The sequence below is a fragment of the Lutra lutra genome, chromosome 2 (assembly GCF_902655055.1).
Source record: "Lutra lutra chromosome 2, mLutLut1.2, whole genome shotgun sequence".
Taxonomy (NCBI): domain Eukaryota; kingdom Metazoa; phylum Chordata; class Mammalia; order Carnivora; family Mustelidae; genus Lutra; species Lutra lutra.
The window spans coordinates 107,165,685-107,180,287 of NC_062279.1; the positions used below are offsets into that span (position 1 = coordinate 107,165,685).

At 35.2% G+C, this 14,603-nt stretch overlaps 1 protein-coding gene across 1 annotated transcript in view; it reads right to left on the reverse strand.

Annotated features, from left to right (window-relative positions):
- Positions 1 to 14,603, reverse strand: part of DKK2 (dickkopf WNT signaling pathway inhibitor 2) — a 108,321-nt gene that overhangs the window by 26,074 nt on the left and 67,644 nt on the right. The gene's annotated exons all lie outside the window — the stretch shown is intronic.

Genomic DNA, 14,603 nt, shown 5'->3' on the forward strand with positions numbered 1-14,603 from the left:
ATCATGTCATTTTTATTTCTTCCCACCCTCTAGCAAATTTTCTTTCCCTTGAGAAAAATCTCTTATAAAAAAAACAAATCTCTAACAACGTTCTTTCTTTCATTGGCAGATTTCTTGGAAGAATGCTTTACACTTCTAGTCTCCTCTTTCTGGTTTCTTGAATCATCATTTAATCTGAAATCTGATGTTACCAACATGCAGAAACTCTTCAGTCCTGGGTATACTCACACCTTCTAACAGCTCAATTCAAGGCAACGTTCTCTACTCTTTCTGGACCGGATCCACCTTTATAAACTATCATTTTCTTCCAAGATTCTATCACACACCAGTCTGGTTCTTCACCTTGTCTTGCCTGAGTCCTGTTCATCCTCTCACCTAACATAGTAATTCTAAACAGTCCTGGCCTCCAACTTTAACTTTTTTTTTGGACCTTGCACTACAGAACCCTACCCACGTCTATGGCTTCAGCTATCTTGTGCAGATGGCATTCTATACCATGATGACTTGTGACTCCAGACATTTCCCATTCACTGGCTAACATATTCTGGCTCTCTTCTGGCACCCTAAGTGTTGCAAATTTACATTTGCATTCGCTAATATTCAATCGATACCATTTCTTCTTCATGACCATCCCGTTTCTCCTTAAACATCCTCCAAAAACTTAAAAGGAGTGGTTCAAAATGCTTAAAAGAAAACCAGAAAAATGGAAAAACCTATGACTAAGAGAGTATGAGATGAGACAAAAGTGGGAGAGAGGGAAAGGGAAGCAGTGTTCAGAGCATTCTTTTTTTCTTTTTTTTAAAGATTTTATTTATTCATTTGACAGACAGAGATCACAAGTAGCCAGAGAGGCAGGCAGAGAGAGAGGGGAGGAAGCAGTCTCCCTGCTAAGCAGAGAGCCCGATGCGGGGTTTGATCCCAGGACCCTGAGATCATGACCTGAACCAAAGGCAGAGGCTTAACACACTGAGCCATCCAGGCACCCCATGTTCAGAGCATTCTTAACAATAAAGTTAAACATGTTAAACTCTAACATTTTATTTTTTAATCAAATATGGAAAAAAAACATTAAAAAGTTCCTAATTCTAGGTGATGAAAGTCAGGGATTTAATTATTCTTTAAATTTTTAGGGTTTTAAAATTTTCTCCAAAAATGTTGGCTCTTTAAAAAGGTGATATATCTACCATTTGGGAAAATATTTGCATTAAATGGAAAATAATGTGGTCAAATATTTGCTTATTTTTTTCTAAATGTCATTAAAAAAATGCAAGTCTGGAAATAGCTACATGTTTGGTGTGGCATTGAATAAACAAGAAAACTAAATCTTGGATTTGGATGTGAGCTTAGCAATTATTTAACTCACTATGAAGCTTTTACTCAGCATCTTTGACAAGTGGCCATTCAACCTTGGCTCCAGTGAGGAAATTATGACCTCGAGGGGCTGTCCATTCCACTTTGGAAACAAATTCTAAAACTGTTCTTCCCTGTGTCAAGTGAAACTCTAATTCCTTTCTGTTTCTGCTCAGTTTTTCTGATTCTGCCTATTAAATCTACTCACCACAAGTTTTACACCCTGATTAGTCCAGTGGTCATATTTAACTTTCTGTAATTGTATCTTAAATCACAAGAAAGCCTCTATTTGGTTTTGATCAATGCCCTTATAGACAAGGACCTATATCTATTTTAAATATTCTGAATGTCACCTAGTATGAGAGTACGTATAGCAGAAATCTAACCAAAGAAATTGGGAATTTAGTGAATTTTCCAACTTAAGAGATGAAGGTGAAGAACAATCATTATGACTCTGTTAACTTTTTGTAAACAATCAGATCCTGTGCCCTTATAAATGAAGAGTAGTGATACCAAAACTCTTCATTTGTATTAAGGATATGACTTAAAATGAGCATACTTCAATGTCAGTATGTTCTCAGTGAGTCCATAAAGTACACACAATCTTCTCAGAAATAAAAGAACCTCAAACCCTTCAAATATAATGATACCACATTTAATTCCATGAATAAAAATAAGAAGTTAAAAGTTATTGGTCAATCATTTCTAGGGGAATTTTTGAGCATTTTCTAATCTTTGTATACCTTATTTCTCATTACCTTACAATGAGATCTCAAGGGGCTTAACTGAACTGATAATCACGGTTACCACTTCTGCTAGGATTCATAGAGGCTCCAAAATTTAGTCTGCTTCCATTAGTCCAAATTCTCCAGATTTAATCAGGTCTTTCATCTTCCCAACATGTTGGTCAATTTGCTTATAAAAAGAATATAAAACTTAACTCACAATCTTTATCTTATTTAATTTTGGGGAGACAACATTATCTCTTATCCATTTTCTAAAATCTCTGATATGTTTCTCTCCGTCTTTTGCAAGTTGCATTTAATTTCCTGATTCAGCTTAGTTATTTCTTGGTATTCCTCCTAGGTAACCACTTTTATTTTGTGGTATTCCCATTTGTGTTTCAACTCCTTATTCAAATTTTTCTGTAGACAACCAGCTGTTAGGCTTAAGAACACCAGATGTTAGTGTAAGATTTGAGATGCTGTTACCGGGGCAACCAGCACTGAGTGCTGGCCATTGCCATCACTGTATTCACTACTCCAAAGGGGGATTGAGCTTCACCTTTCTCTATGGAAGTAAAACAGACAAAAACACATTTGTAGCACAAACTTAAAGAGGTGGCTAGAACATCCTTCTGGTATAAGCCCTATTCATACTTTCCCAGTGATTCTGCTCTACATGAAAAGAACAAAGTAACCAGAGTTTAACAAAGTAAAAGGGGAGACAAGGAAGGCTTTAACCATAACCAGTTAGAGGATCAATTACATTTTGATGATTTTCAAGATTATAGATGAGTTGCCGCACTCAGGAGATGAAAAGGGAAAGTTTTTAAATATCCCATCCCACCTTCCATTTCCTCAGATGCTCAGAGGCTACTGAATTTCTTTTCTGTGTCCACATGAGACAATTCCTTCCATAAAAAGAGAAATTCTATTTAAGTCACAATATAGCCCAGCAAAGAGATAAGCAAGAATTCCCCTGTAGGAAGGGTAATACTTGAGCCACCTCTAACATTCTAGAATCACAGAATCATACGATATAGAATTTATGATAACGTAACACAACCCTATCACTTTCAGGTAATGAAATCAAGTATTTCAGACCTCAAATCTGTACTAACTTTATGATTCCATTCAATTTACCTATAAGCTCTAGACATGTAGTTTTCTTATGGCATAAAAATCCTGCTGTGCAGTATGGTGAAGAAAATCCAAGACACTGCTAGAGTCTAAGTATATCTCCTGCAAATTATCAGCCAAGCTGCAGTTTCTACAAATACGCAGTGTGTATAATAGTAACTACGTTTCTGTTTACTACACCACTGAGTGGTCAAATGAGATAACATGTTATTTAAAGTACATTGCAAATGATGTAAAATTTTTCGTATTCTCAACAATTTACATAAAACCCCTAAAATAGAAAAATCACTTCTGATGGAAAGTTGTCTCCTCTCCCATATGGAGCCAAAGTCACCACTGTGTCATCTAAAATTTCACAGACAGACTTAGGAAGTCAGCTATTATCTAAAAGTGCTAGGGCTCTGCGTATGAATTTTGAAGTTTTGAATTATTGTTTTGTCAGTTGATTCATTATCCCTGACATAATACTATCATCACTTTATTATATTTTTCATTTAGAATACCTAAAAGTTTATTTATATCACAGAAAAATAGGAAAGGAAGAAGAGATGACTACTATAATTGCATTTAACCAAGATGAAATATACCACTTCATTATTTCATTATTTCAAATTTGAAATTATTTCAAATTTGAAATAATTTCATTATTTCAAATGACAGCCTAAATCAAATTTGAGAAATGCCCATTTTTATGTGACAGAGAAAAGCAGGTCTTTGGCAGTTCATGGTATACAGAAACCACCATCAGTGTTAAATAGAAGGCCATGTCTGTACAAACTGGAATGGAAACATTTCTAAACAATGTTGAGGGGTTTCCCCATTGTGGAGTATGACCTCACAGGTTCATAATTAATAATACTGCTTTGCTTCAACTGGAGAGCCTTGAGAAATCACATAGTGAGGCAACTTTACATGTCTCCTCAATAGAAAACTTTTTATTCATAAATCAAGTAATAATGAACAAGACAGAGTGTTACAGATTTTAAATGTTAATTCTCCTTTTAAATAATAACTTACTGGGAATGTCATGGGTTTTATTTTCTCTTTTAATGTTGTACTCATGCCCTCCCAAACACTAAAGGTTGAGTGGCTTTTATGCCCCCCTTCCTTACCCATATTTTCCTTCTATCCTTCCAAAGTCAGAAAGGTAAAGTCTCTGGGCACCTGGGTGGCTCAGTCAGTTAAGTGTCTGCCTTTGGTTAAGGTCATGATCCTGGGGTCCTGGGATTGAATCCTGCATCTGGCTCCTTGTGGAGAACCTGCTTCTCCCTCTTCCTCTCCCCCTGCTTGTGTGCGCTCCCTCTGTGTCAAATAAAAAAAAAAAAAATCTTAAAAAAAAAAGGTAAAGTATCCATATAGCTAAAACTCTCAAAGTAAATGTAAGATGGATACATTTTAAAAATAGATGCATCTCTGACTCTAATTATTAGGCTAGAACATGAAATTTGGGGAGTTTTTACAGGGTAGGCAAAGGAACCACCACACCAGAGTGTGTGTATGGGATAATTGTTCTCCCTTCTGTGGAATCACACCCAATATGAATAATACGTCATCCATGAAATCAGAACAATTCATTTTTTCACCCCTAACAATACCAAAGGAGAAGTCAATTATTACTTTTTTCTTCTAGTAAACATCAACAATTATCTGGTGTACCATGGAAAACTTTGGTGAAGTTGCAGATAAACCTAGATATGCCAAAGAGATTTTATTTGTCAAAATCAGAAATACGAAGAGAATAAATGAAAAACATTTCTTGGTGGTAAATCACCGCTATTAACACAGAACACTGATAAAGAGAGAAATCCTACGTTTAAGTTACAAAACACGTTATGTTTAACTCAGTGAAGAGTTAAGTGGATATTGCCCCACTGTGAAGCCCTCTTCCGTGTCCTCCTCTTGCACCCAGCCCCAGAAACAGAACTCCTACCCCTGCTCCCAGTTGAACTCAATTCCCTTTATTGCATTTCCACATTCCACTGAGGTTGTTTGGAAGTTTTCCTGAAAGCAAGTAAGGTTTAGCTCATCTCTATATGCAACCTCATGATACAGTTCTGGTGCATAGAAGTGAATCAGTGAAAAACTATTGAATACAAGATTTCTGAAGACAATTTAAAGAGTAAGAGAATGTAGTCCACATATATATTTTTTGTAGTCCATATTTTTTAAGATGCTACTCTCTAGCACTTTTAAAAGGAGCAAGAACTCTTTGAAAAATGTAGCTGACCACTTCTATCAAAGTAAAAGAACTGAGAATTTATTCAGAATTGTCTGCATTGCAAAATGTTCGTGCAGTTACTATGATCTAGGATAGAAATGATTGATAACATGATAATGTGTATTAAAATGTATATTAAATATATAGATTATATATAGATGGTATTACAAGGTCTTTGGAGTGGATTGGTTTACTTTTATCTTTGTTGGGAGCTTTATTAACAAAATATAATTATCCCAAGCTCAAGTATGAATAGTAATCACAATCCTTTTTTAAAGGATCAATCAAAAATACATTCAAATCTAAGATCTATGACAATATGACTGCATTACACATTGCCTATAATTTACAATATATGCATGTATATTCAAGAAACAAGTGTACTACTGTGACTCTTAATCTCCCATCTATACTTCACCCAAACCACACATACAAACTAAAAAAGATAAAGTCCTCTTATAATGACTATATATGTGGTAGGCACTTTGAAGGACATCTGAATTCATGGATGCATGCCTGGCATCATTTTTTTTTCAATTTTTTATTTTTTCAGCATAACAGTATTCATTATTTTTGCACCACACCCAGTGCTCCATGCAATCCGTGCCCTCTACAATACCCACCACCTGATTCCCCCAACCTCCCACCCCCCACCCCTTCAAAATTCTCAGATCGTTTTTCAGAGTCCATAGTCTCTCATGGTTCACCTCCCCTTCCAATTTCCCTCAACTCCCTTCTCCTCTCCATCTCCCCTTGTCCTCCATGCTATTTGTTATGCTCTACAAATAAGTGAAACCATATGATAATTGACTCTCTCTGCTTGACTTATTTCACTGAGCATAATCTCTTCCAGTCCCGTCCATGTTGCTACAAAACTTGGGTATTCATCCTTTCTTTTTTCTTTTTTTTTTTTTTTACAGCTTTATAAACATATATTTTTATCCCCAGGGGTACAGGTCTGCGGATCGGCCTGGCATCATTTTTAAAGGTTATAGCTTGGTAAAATTTTAATTAATCAAAGAGGGCAAAAATTATGCCTTGGGCAGTTTTATGCTGCTTCTAATTTTTGGTATCCAGTTCAACCAACTGTCCTCCTGTCCAATAGATTCAGTTTTCCTCATGTTCTCACCACTCCTTAAATAAAACAAAATGGCCAGAAAGGTTATTATTAAGAATTTAAGAGATGAAAAAGCCTGAAAACTGAAGGCTGAGTGGCTTTTACGTCCCCTTTCCTTACCCATATTTTCCTCCTATCCTTCCAAAGTCAGAAAGGTAAAGTATTTGGGCGCCTGGATAGCTCAGTGGGTTAAGTATCTGCCTTCTGTTCAGGTCATGGCCCTGGGGTCCTGGGATTGAGCCCCACATTGGTCTTCCCGCTCAGCAGGGAGTCTTTCTTTCCCTCTCCCTCTGCACCTCCCCCCAAACCCACCCATGCTCTCTTTCTATCAAATAAATAAATAAAATTTCTAAAACAAAAGTAAAGAGGAAAATAATGGCATTAGATGCAGATATATGTTTCCATTTCCCTTCTTAACAGTTGAATATCAAGCAGACATTATTTTTTTTTTTTTTTAATTTTACTGAACTCTAGGGATATTGCCTACTACATTCCCCTGGTAAATCAGATCCTTAGCCCCCCCCCCCTTTTTAAGATTTTATTTATTTATCAGATAGAGATCACAAGTAGGCAGAGAGAGTGGGGGAAGCAGGCTCCCTGCTGAGCAGAGAGCCCGATTCTGGGCTTGATCCCAGGACCCTGGGATCATGACCTGAGCTGAAGGCAGAGGCTTTAGCCCACTGAGCCACTCAGGCACCCCAAGCAGACATTATTTTTGAAAGCCAAAAATATATGCCCAATTACTGTATTTGACTTTCTGAAATCACAAAACGTTTAAAAAAAGATATTATTTGCCTGTGCGGGAAAATATTCCAAACGTAAAAAAGGGTTTTCCTGGTGGATTAGGAACGAAATATCCCAAGTCTCTACATCACAAAAATTCACATTAAGCTGTTTTTATGAGTGCCCGATTGCCTCACATAAGTTTATGTTCTTGATTGATCTCATTCTTCTTTCTCAGGGACTTTAGAAAATTGGTCTTCCATGCTATTAAGAAATGATTGGCTTGCAGTATGCAATGCAAGGAAATTACTCCTTTCCCTTTCATGTAAATCTCTTCATCTATCTGGGAAGTCTACTTGATGCTTTATGCCTAGTTTTTCAAATGACTCTTAAGAGGATGCAGAGATTGAGACCTAGACCACAATTTATAAAAAATTCCCATGAGTGACTTCATTCCTAGAACAGAATGGTTACATTTTAATGGGAATTTTAAAAATTAATAAGGGATATACCTAATAAAAAATAAGGTAAAAATTAAAAAAATGAGCATATCCATAGCAGTAGTAGTTTGCAAAAATGAAATATATTTTAAAAGTTATGGTTGGCAGGAAGTCACTCTTCTTTTTCTCATTCCTTCATTCGTTCAGCAATTTCTTTTGCCCCTTGCAAAACCAATTTGTCTTTCCTACCTTAAAGTGTGTACATATTAGATTAAGCTCAGACACAATGAAGCTCAAGTGATTTCTAAAATGTGATTTCTGAGTTTGCTCAACATGCTATCAATTTATGAAACAATTTATTCACTAGCATGAAAACTGAACTGAGGGGGGTACAACCTTAAACAAAAGGATAAAAGAAGTTATGTGCAGAAAGAACTTGGATTCTAGATATCCATTATAAATTTATTTTATAAACAGTGATTCATGTCTCATTAAATAAATGGCCAACTAGCCTTAAGTCACACTGCCTAAAATTTTAAAATGTTTCATATTGACATTCACATTGTTATAAGATGTGTAAACTTTCCTTCACATCAGTTATAATTTATAATTAGAAAAAAATGCTTATAGATAATTAAATTCTCTTTCCTGGGGCGCCTGGGTGGCTCAGTGGGTTGAGCCGCTGCCTTCGGCTCAGGTCATGATCCCAGGTCCTGAGTTCGAGCCCCACATCGGGCTTTCTGCTCAGCGGGGAGCCTGCTTCCTCCTCTCTCTCTGCCTGCCTCTCTGCCTACTTGTGATTTCTCTCTGTCAAATAAATAAATAAAATCTTTAAAAAAAAATTCTCTTTCCTATGAATCTTAACAATAATGAATAATTAAATTGTAAAGGAACAATGAAATGGGTAGATTTGTATTTTTCCTATTTTCTTCTTTCCTGTTGTTTTCTTTTTCATTGGCCTGCTCTACATGAGGAAAAGGATTTAATACTATGCTCACTGTACATTTATTTTTCATTATAATTATGCATATTTGTGAAATCTAAGCATTTTATTTTTTCTTCTTTTCATATGAATTTTTCTCTTTTGACCAGCTAATATGAAGAGGTTAATTCCATTTAAAGAATTCATCTATTTGTTAGAAGCTTAACTAATATTTTGATAAAAGAGAATGTTTGTATTAAGTACTAATTTTAGCTCAACACTACTTATGAGTCCTCATGTCATCTCACTTCCCCTTCTCCGGAAAATTAAGAGTTGGCTAAATTTCTATGTGTTCTAAAACAATAAACCCAAACTCATTAAGTCTTTCAGAAAAAAAAGTATTTTGACTTTGTTGAAAAGTTGGTACATGTTGTGGGTTGTCTACTTTACAAAATTTTTAGAGTTGAAAAAATTTAATATTTAATTATAGTAGCTATGTTTTAACACCATATTAGTTTTCCTTAATTTTTAATCCTATTAAAATTTCTAAGAGTTTAACATTTTCATAATGAAGTGGTCTAGAATTCCAACAGAGTCAAACAACCATACAACAATAAGTTTTAAAATGTTTTAACCTTGTAAAGAAATTTCGAACTCTTACATTTGCAACCACTAACAGCTTGTACTAAAAGAAAAGAAGAAAGTCTGCTAATAGTTAACAGTCACAGACTTTCTTTGTAATCATGGGTTTTCTCTTTCTTGTGTTTCTGACATGAACAATTTAGTTACAATAATTTATAAATTAGACAACAGTAAATCCCTTATGCAAATTTATAGATATTCAAAATATAACTTTTTCTATTGAAAAAAATTTCTCACATAATTCTGTCCTTCCATTATTTATCATACAGCTCAGGAAAATACAAAGAAACAAGCTATGAATTACAGTAGTCTTTATCCACAAGGGATGCATTCCAAGACCCCCTGTGGATGCCTGAAATCATGGATAGTACAGAACCCTATATATACTATGTTTTTCTTATACATACATACTATGATAAGGTTTCATTTATAAATTAGGCACAATAAGAAGTTAACAATAATAATAATAAAATAGAATAATTATAATGCACTATAATAAAAATTATGTTAATGTGTTCCCCTCCCCAAAATATTTGCTGTATTGTTCTCACACTGTATTGTTCTCACATTAAAAAAAATGCCTACATGATGAAATGCAGGGAGGTGAATGACGAAGGTGTGGTGACGTGGTGTTAGGCTACTATTAACATTCTGATGATATGTCGGAAGGAGGATCATCTGTTGTTGAGCATAGCTGACTGCTGGCAACTGAAAACACAGAAAGCAAAACCACGGATAAAGGGAGACTACCAGATAGCACAATAGTTAAAAGACCTTGATGGACCTGGACAAATCACCTAAAAAACTGTATGATTGTAGGCAAGTTCCTTCACCTCTCTGTGCATCTATAAAATCTTACCTTATGAAATTTTTTCTAAGAATGACATGATGTGATGTGTATATAAAACACTTTAGACAATGTCTGGCACTTGATAAGTACCATAGGTGTTAGCTAGTGCTATTATTATTCTTGTCATCCAGGCAAAACTTGAGAAATTAAATCCATAGATCATCTCCAAGTCTCAGCTGGTCAAACCATTATTTTTTTTTCTCATCAAACAAGGAACTAATTCTTTTGTTCTTTCCTTTTTTTTTTTTTTTTTAGATTTTATTTATTTATTTGACAGAGAAAGAGAGAGAGATCACAAGTAGGCAGAGCAGCAGGCAGAGAGAAAAGGGGAAGCGGGCTCCCTGATGAGCAGAGAGCCAGACGTGGAGCTCTATCCCAGGACCCTGAGATCATGACCTGAGCTGAAGGCAGAGGCTTAATACACTGAGCCACTCAGGCGCCCCAAGGAACTAATTCTTAACTAGAGGTCTCTGAACTTGGTTGGGAAAATATGACATTTTTATTCTCACTAAACTCTAACTATATGTCCTTCAACTGTGAATGCACACAATGGATCACAGTGCTATTAGCAGTATCTGTGACTTTGTCAACAATAGAAATCATAGATACATTCATATCACATTACATTGGTCATTTCTAGATCTCAAAATACTGTTTCCATTATCAACATTTTAAAATTATGGTAGCTATTAAAGGTAAAGCTAGATCTTGTGTTTCAATGTATAAATAAACACATCACAAATTTGGTTAATTATATCTCAATATAAATGATGTTTCTCTTAGTTCTACTATTTTATTTAAACATTATTCTGAGAAGGGGTCCCTAAAATTCATCAGCCTGCCAAAGGAGTCTTGTGTACTTGACCTACTGATGAAGTAGACGGATGGAAAATGTGATCTTTATTTACTCTCTTCTCTTTCCAGGTCTTAGATGAATGTACAGATACATAACAAAATAACTAAAAGGGTGAGCAACTAAAGGAAGAAAAGAAAATTAAAAACTGCTTTATTTTGAAATTTAAATTAAGAATATGACTTGAATTGCCAGCATGAAACAGAGAAAAGACTTGGGAGACTAGTAAAGCAACTTGGTGTTTGTGATGGTTTGTTTTGCGTTGACTTTGGTAGGTTAATATGCTCATTTAATCAAGCACTGATCTACCTAGGTGTTGCTGTGCAGTATTTTGTAGATGTGATTAACACCACAATCAGCTGTCTTTAAGAAAATTATCCAGAATAGTGGGAGTGGGCCTCACCCAATCAGTTGAAAGGCCTTAAGTGCAAAGCCTAAGTTTTCCCAGGGAAGAAGAAATTCTGCCTGAAGGCTGCAGTATCACCTCTGAGTTTCCAGCCTATGGATTTCGGACTTAGTTCCACAATAATGCCAGCTGATTTCTTTCAAAATGTACATAGATATAGACATAGACATTTATATGTTTCTGGTTAATATAGATTTATATGTTTATATTTATATCTAGAGAGATACAGATATAGATACATACATAAGGATATAGATCTATATAGGATCTATACAAGGTCTATATGTTTGTATCTATATCTAAATCCATAAATATATACATCTTCTGTTAGGTCTGTTTCTTTGGAAAATCCTGAATGACTTATGTTTATTACTACACAATCTACTTGATTTAAGATAGAATAAAGCTAAAAGAAGAAAGCCTTTTCTTTTCCACATTTTTCTTATATTCCTTTGTCCTTTTTACTTTGTTATAGAATTTTATTTCTTGATGTTTAAATACAACCAAAAAAGCAGTTTTAAAGACACAAAATAGAAATATACCTATATCATGTTTTGTTAATATCCAGATATTATATATATATATATATATACACATACATACATGCATATATATGTATGTATATATTTATACATATATATGTATTTTTTGGAATAGCTAATATCAACCATTGTGTTAAAACTATAGCAACATATCTTTCTATGAGCCTAATGAGTTATTTTTAAGTTTGGTAGGAATAGGTTTCCCAAGAACGTCAAAGCCAAGAGTTATGCAGGTCTTCCCAATTAAAAAAGCAATAAAAACTATTTGAAACATCCCACCAAAAATAAAATTTGATACATGCAAGACATTTTGCTTACTTTTGATCTTTATATCATTTTTTCAATTTTTTCCAAATACTATTAACACCACTGAGAAGTCCTTAATTGCATTTGAAGTCCAGTGAAAAATCCAGTGATACATAAGTACTTTAAGATTTAAAAATAACTTGGGAAAACATAAAGCCTTTTAAGTACATAGTTTCAAATGAACTTAGATTTAGAACTTTGTAATAAGACATGGATAATTAATTTAAGGTGATGTCAGGTGATTGAAATTATGAGATAATGATCAAGCAGTCATTTAACACAATAATCCACCAAAAAGCAGTAGCTAATATACTAACTCTAGGAAAAAGTTGCCTTTTATGCCATAATATTCCTTCACTAAAGAAAAACAGCAGTTAACCAAACTTTGGAATCAGACTCTGAGCTTAAAGAAGCATGCAGTCCATTCATTTTCTGCATACACAATGGAATTTATGTGGGAATATGCATTATAGGCCAAAATGTACGTAGCCTTACTCTCAACTCGTCAAAAGTGCAGCAACTGAATGCAACCTCATCGATGTCCTGCGGTTTTCTCAATAGTAGCTAACTATCCATCCCTTCTACATTTTCACCCATTCTAATTTTCTCAAGAATGTACTTGTGTTTTTTATTTAAATCTCATCTGTTAGGAAGTAAATTAAATGTCTTGACCATTGTTCACAAATAGTCATGTTTGAAAGAGCATATTGTAAGCCTCTGGGTTCTTTCTTTCTTTGGACAATATGCATGTTAATGAACAGCTTGCAAGTCATAATTCTCTGGAGGCTGTCTCAGAACTACCAGGCTTTTCAGCCATAGGTTTCCAGTTAATAATGGATTACAAGTAGAAGAAAGGTCACAATAAGGAACTGTCTTCAAAGAATTATTTTCATTATTAGAGTCTGTTTGTGTAGTACAGAAGTCCACATTTTTTTTTAAAATTTTAAAAGTGTACTGCCTTTTTTTTTTTTTTTTAAACATTACAAGAACTGGTAGGGACAAGAGTTGATGACAGTCAAGTGTCTTGGAGGATCTACTCATTCATACATTCATTCACTCACTCATTCAACTAATAAATATTGAGCACTTATCCTAAGTAAGGCACCGTGGGAGACGCTGGCTTCACAAGGGATGGAAGAAGACGTTTTCTTATGGAGCTTGCTGTTTGGTGGTGTAGAGATTAATAAATATGTTAAACTTAGATAAGTACTCTGAGTGAGTGGGGGCACAGTGCTATAGAAGCACAGAACAAAAGAACCTCATCCAGATGAAGGGTCAGTGAAAGTTTTTCCAAAGAAGTGATTTTTGAGTTGAGATCTGAAGGGTGCCTCGCAGTTAACTAGTTGAAGGAAGAGCCACACTGAGGCTAGTTCCAGAAAATGGAAATGGTTTGTGTAAAATCCCTGTGGCAGGAGACTATATGACACAAAGAAGGATGAAGTATCCCAAGGGATGAGAGCAAGGTGGTGACCCGTGAGATGAGACTTACTCAGACACTGGTTTAATGTAGAAGAAACAGGAAGTCACAGAAGGATTTTGAGGAGAATGATGACATAATCCTAGGGCACACATCTGTCATCCCTGCTGGGGGTTTTGCTAAATACCAGAAATGCAATGCCTGACACTTAATAAAGTTGATAAATGAAAGAAAGAAAGAAAGGAAGGAAGAAGGGGAGGGCAGTGAAAGGGAAATAATAGAGAGACAGAGTAAGTGGTATAGATTTGAAGATATCTAGGTTAAATAGAGTCCCCACCCACTGTTGTGGCTCCTCAGCTTTTTCTAGAGCTTGTCTCATTTCTGTTGCTGTCATCATTTTTATAGATGGTGTTAATAAGGCCAGGATAGCTAAGTAACTTGCTTGCATATCAAGTTGCTATGATAACTTGGTATAACCAGTTACGTTATACCTGGTTATAAGCAGGTATATATAACCTAGGTTATAACCAGTAAGAGTCTGAATACTGGGGCCATGACTTATATTCTTTTTTTTTAAAGATTTTATTTATTTATTTGACAGAGAGATCACAAGCAGGCAGAGAGGCAGGCAGAGAGAGAGAGGAGGAAGCAGGCTCCCTGCTGAGCAGAGAGCCCGATGGGGGACTCAATCCCAGGACCGGGAGATCATGACCTGAGCTGAGGCAGAGGCTTAACCCACTGAGCCACCCAGGAGCCCCCATGATTTATATTCTTAAAATTATTGCAAATATATTTACTTTTAATTCAAGTTGTTATGAAACACAGAGTGCCCAACAGATAGATATGCATAATGCATAAAATGGACCGTATAATGAGGTAATTTATTTTTCATTTTCCATATGGCTTTCTGGGCAGTTTGGCTCTGAATGTATCAGCAAGATTCCTGAGCTGTGGT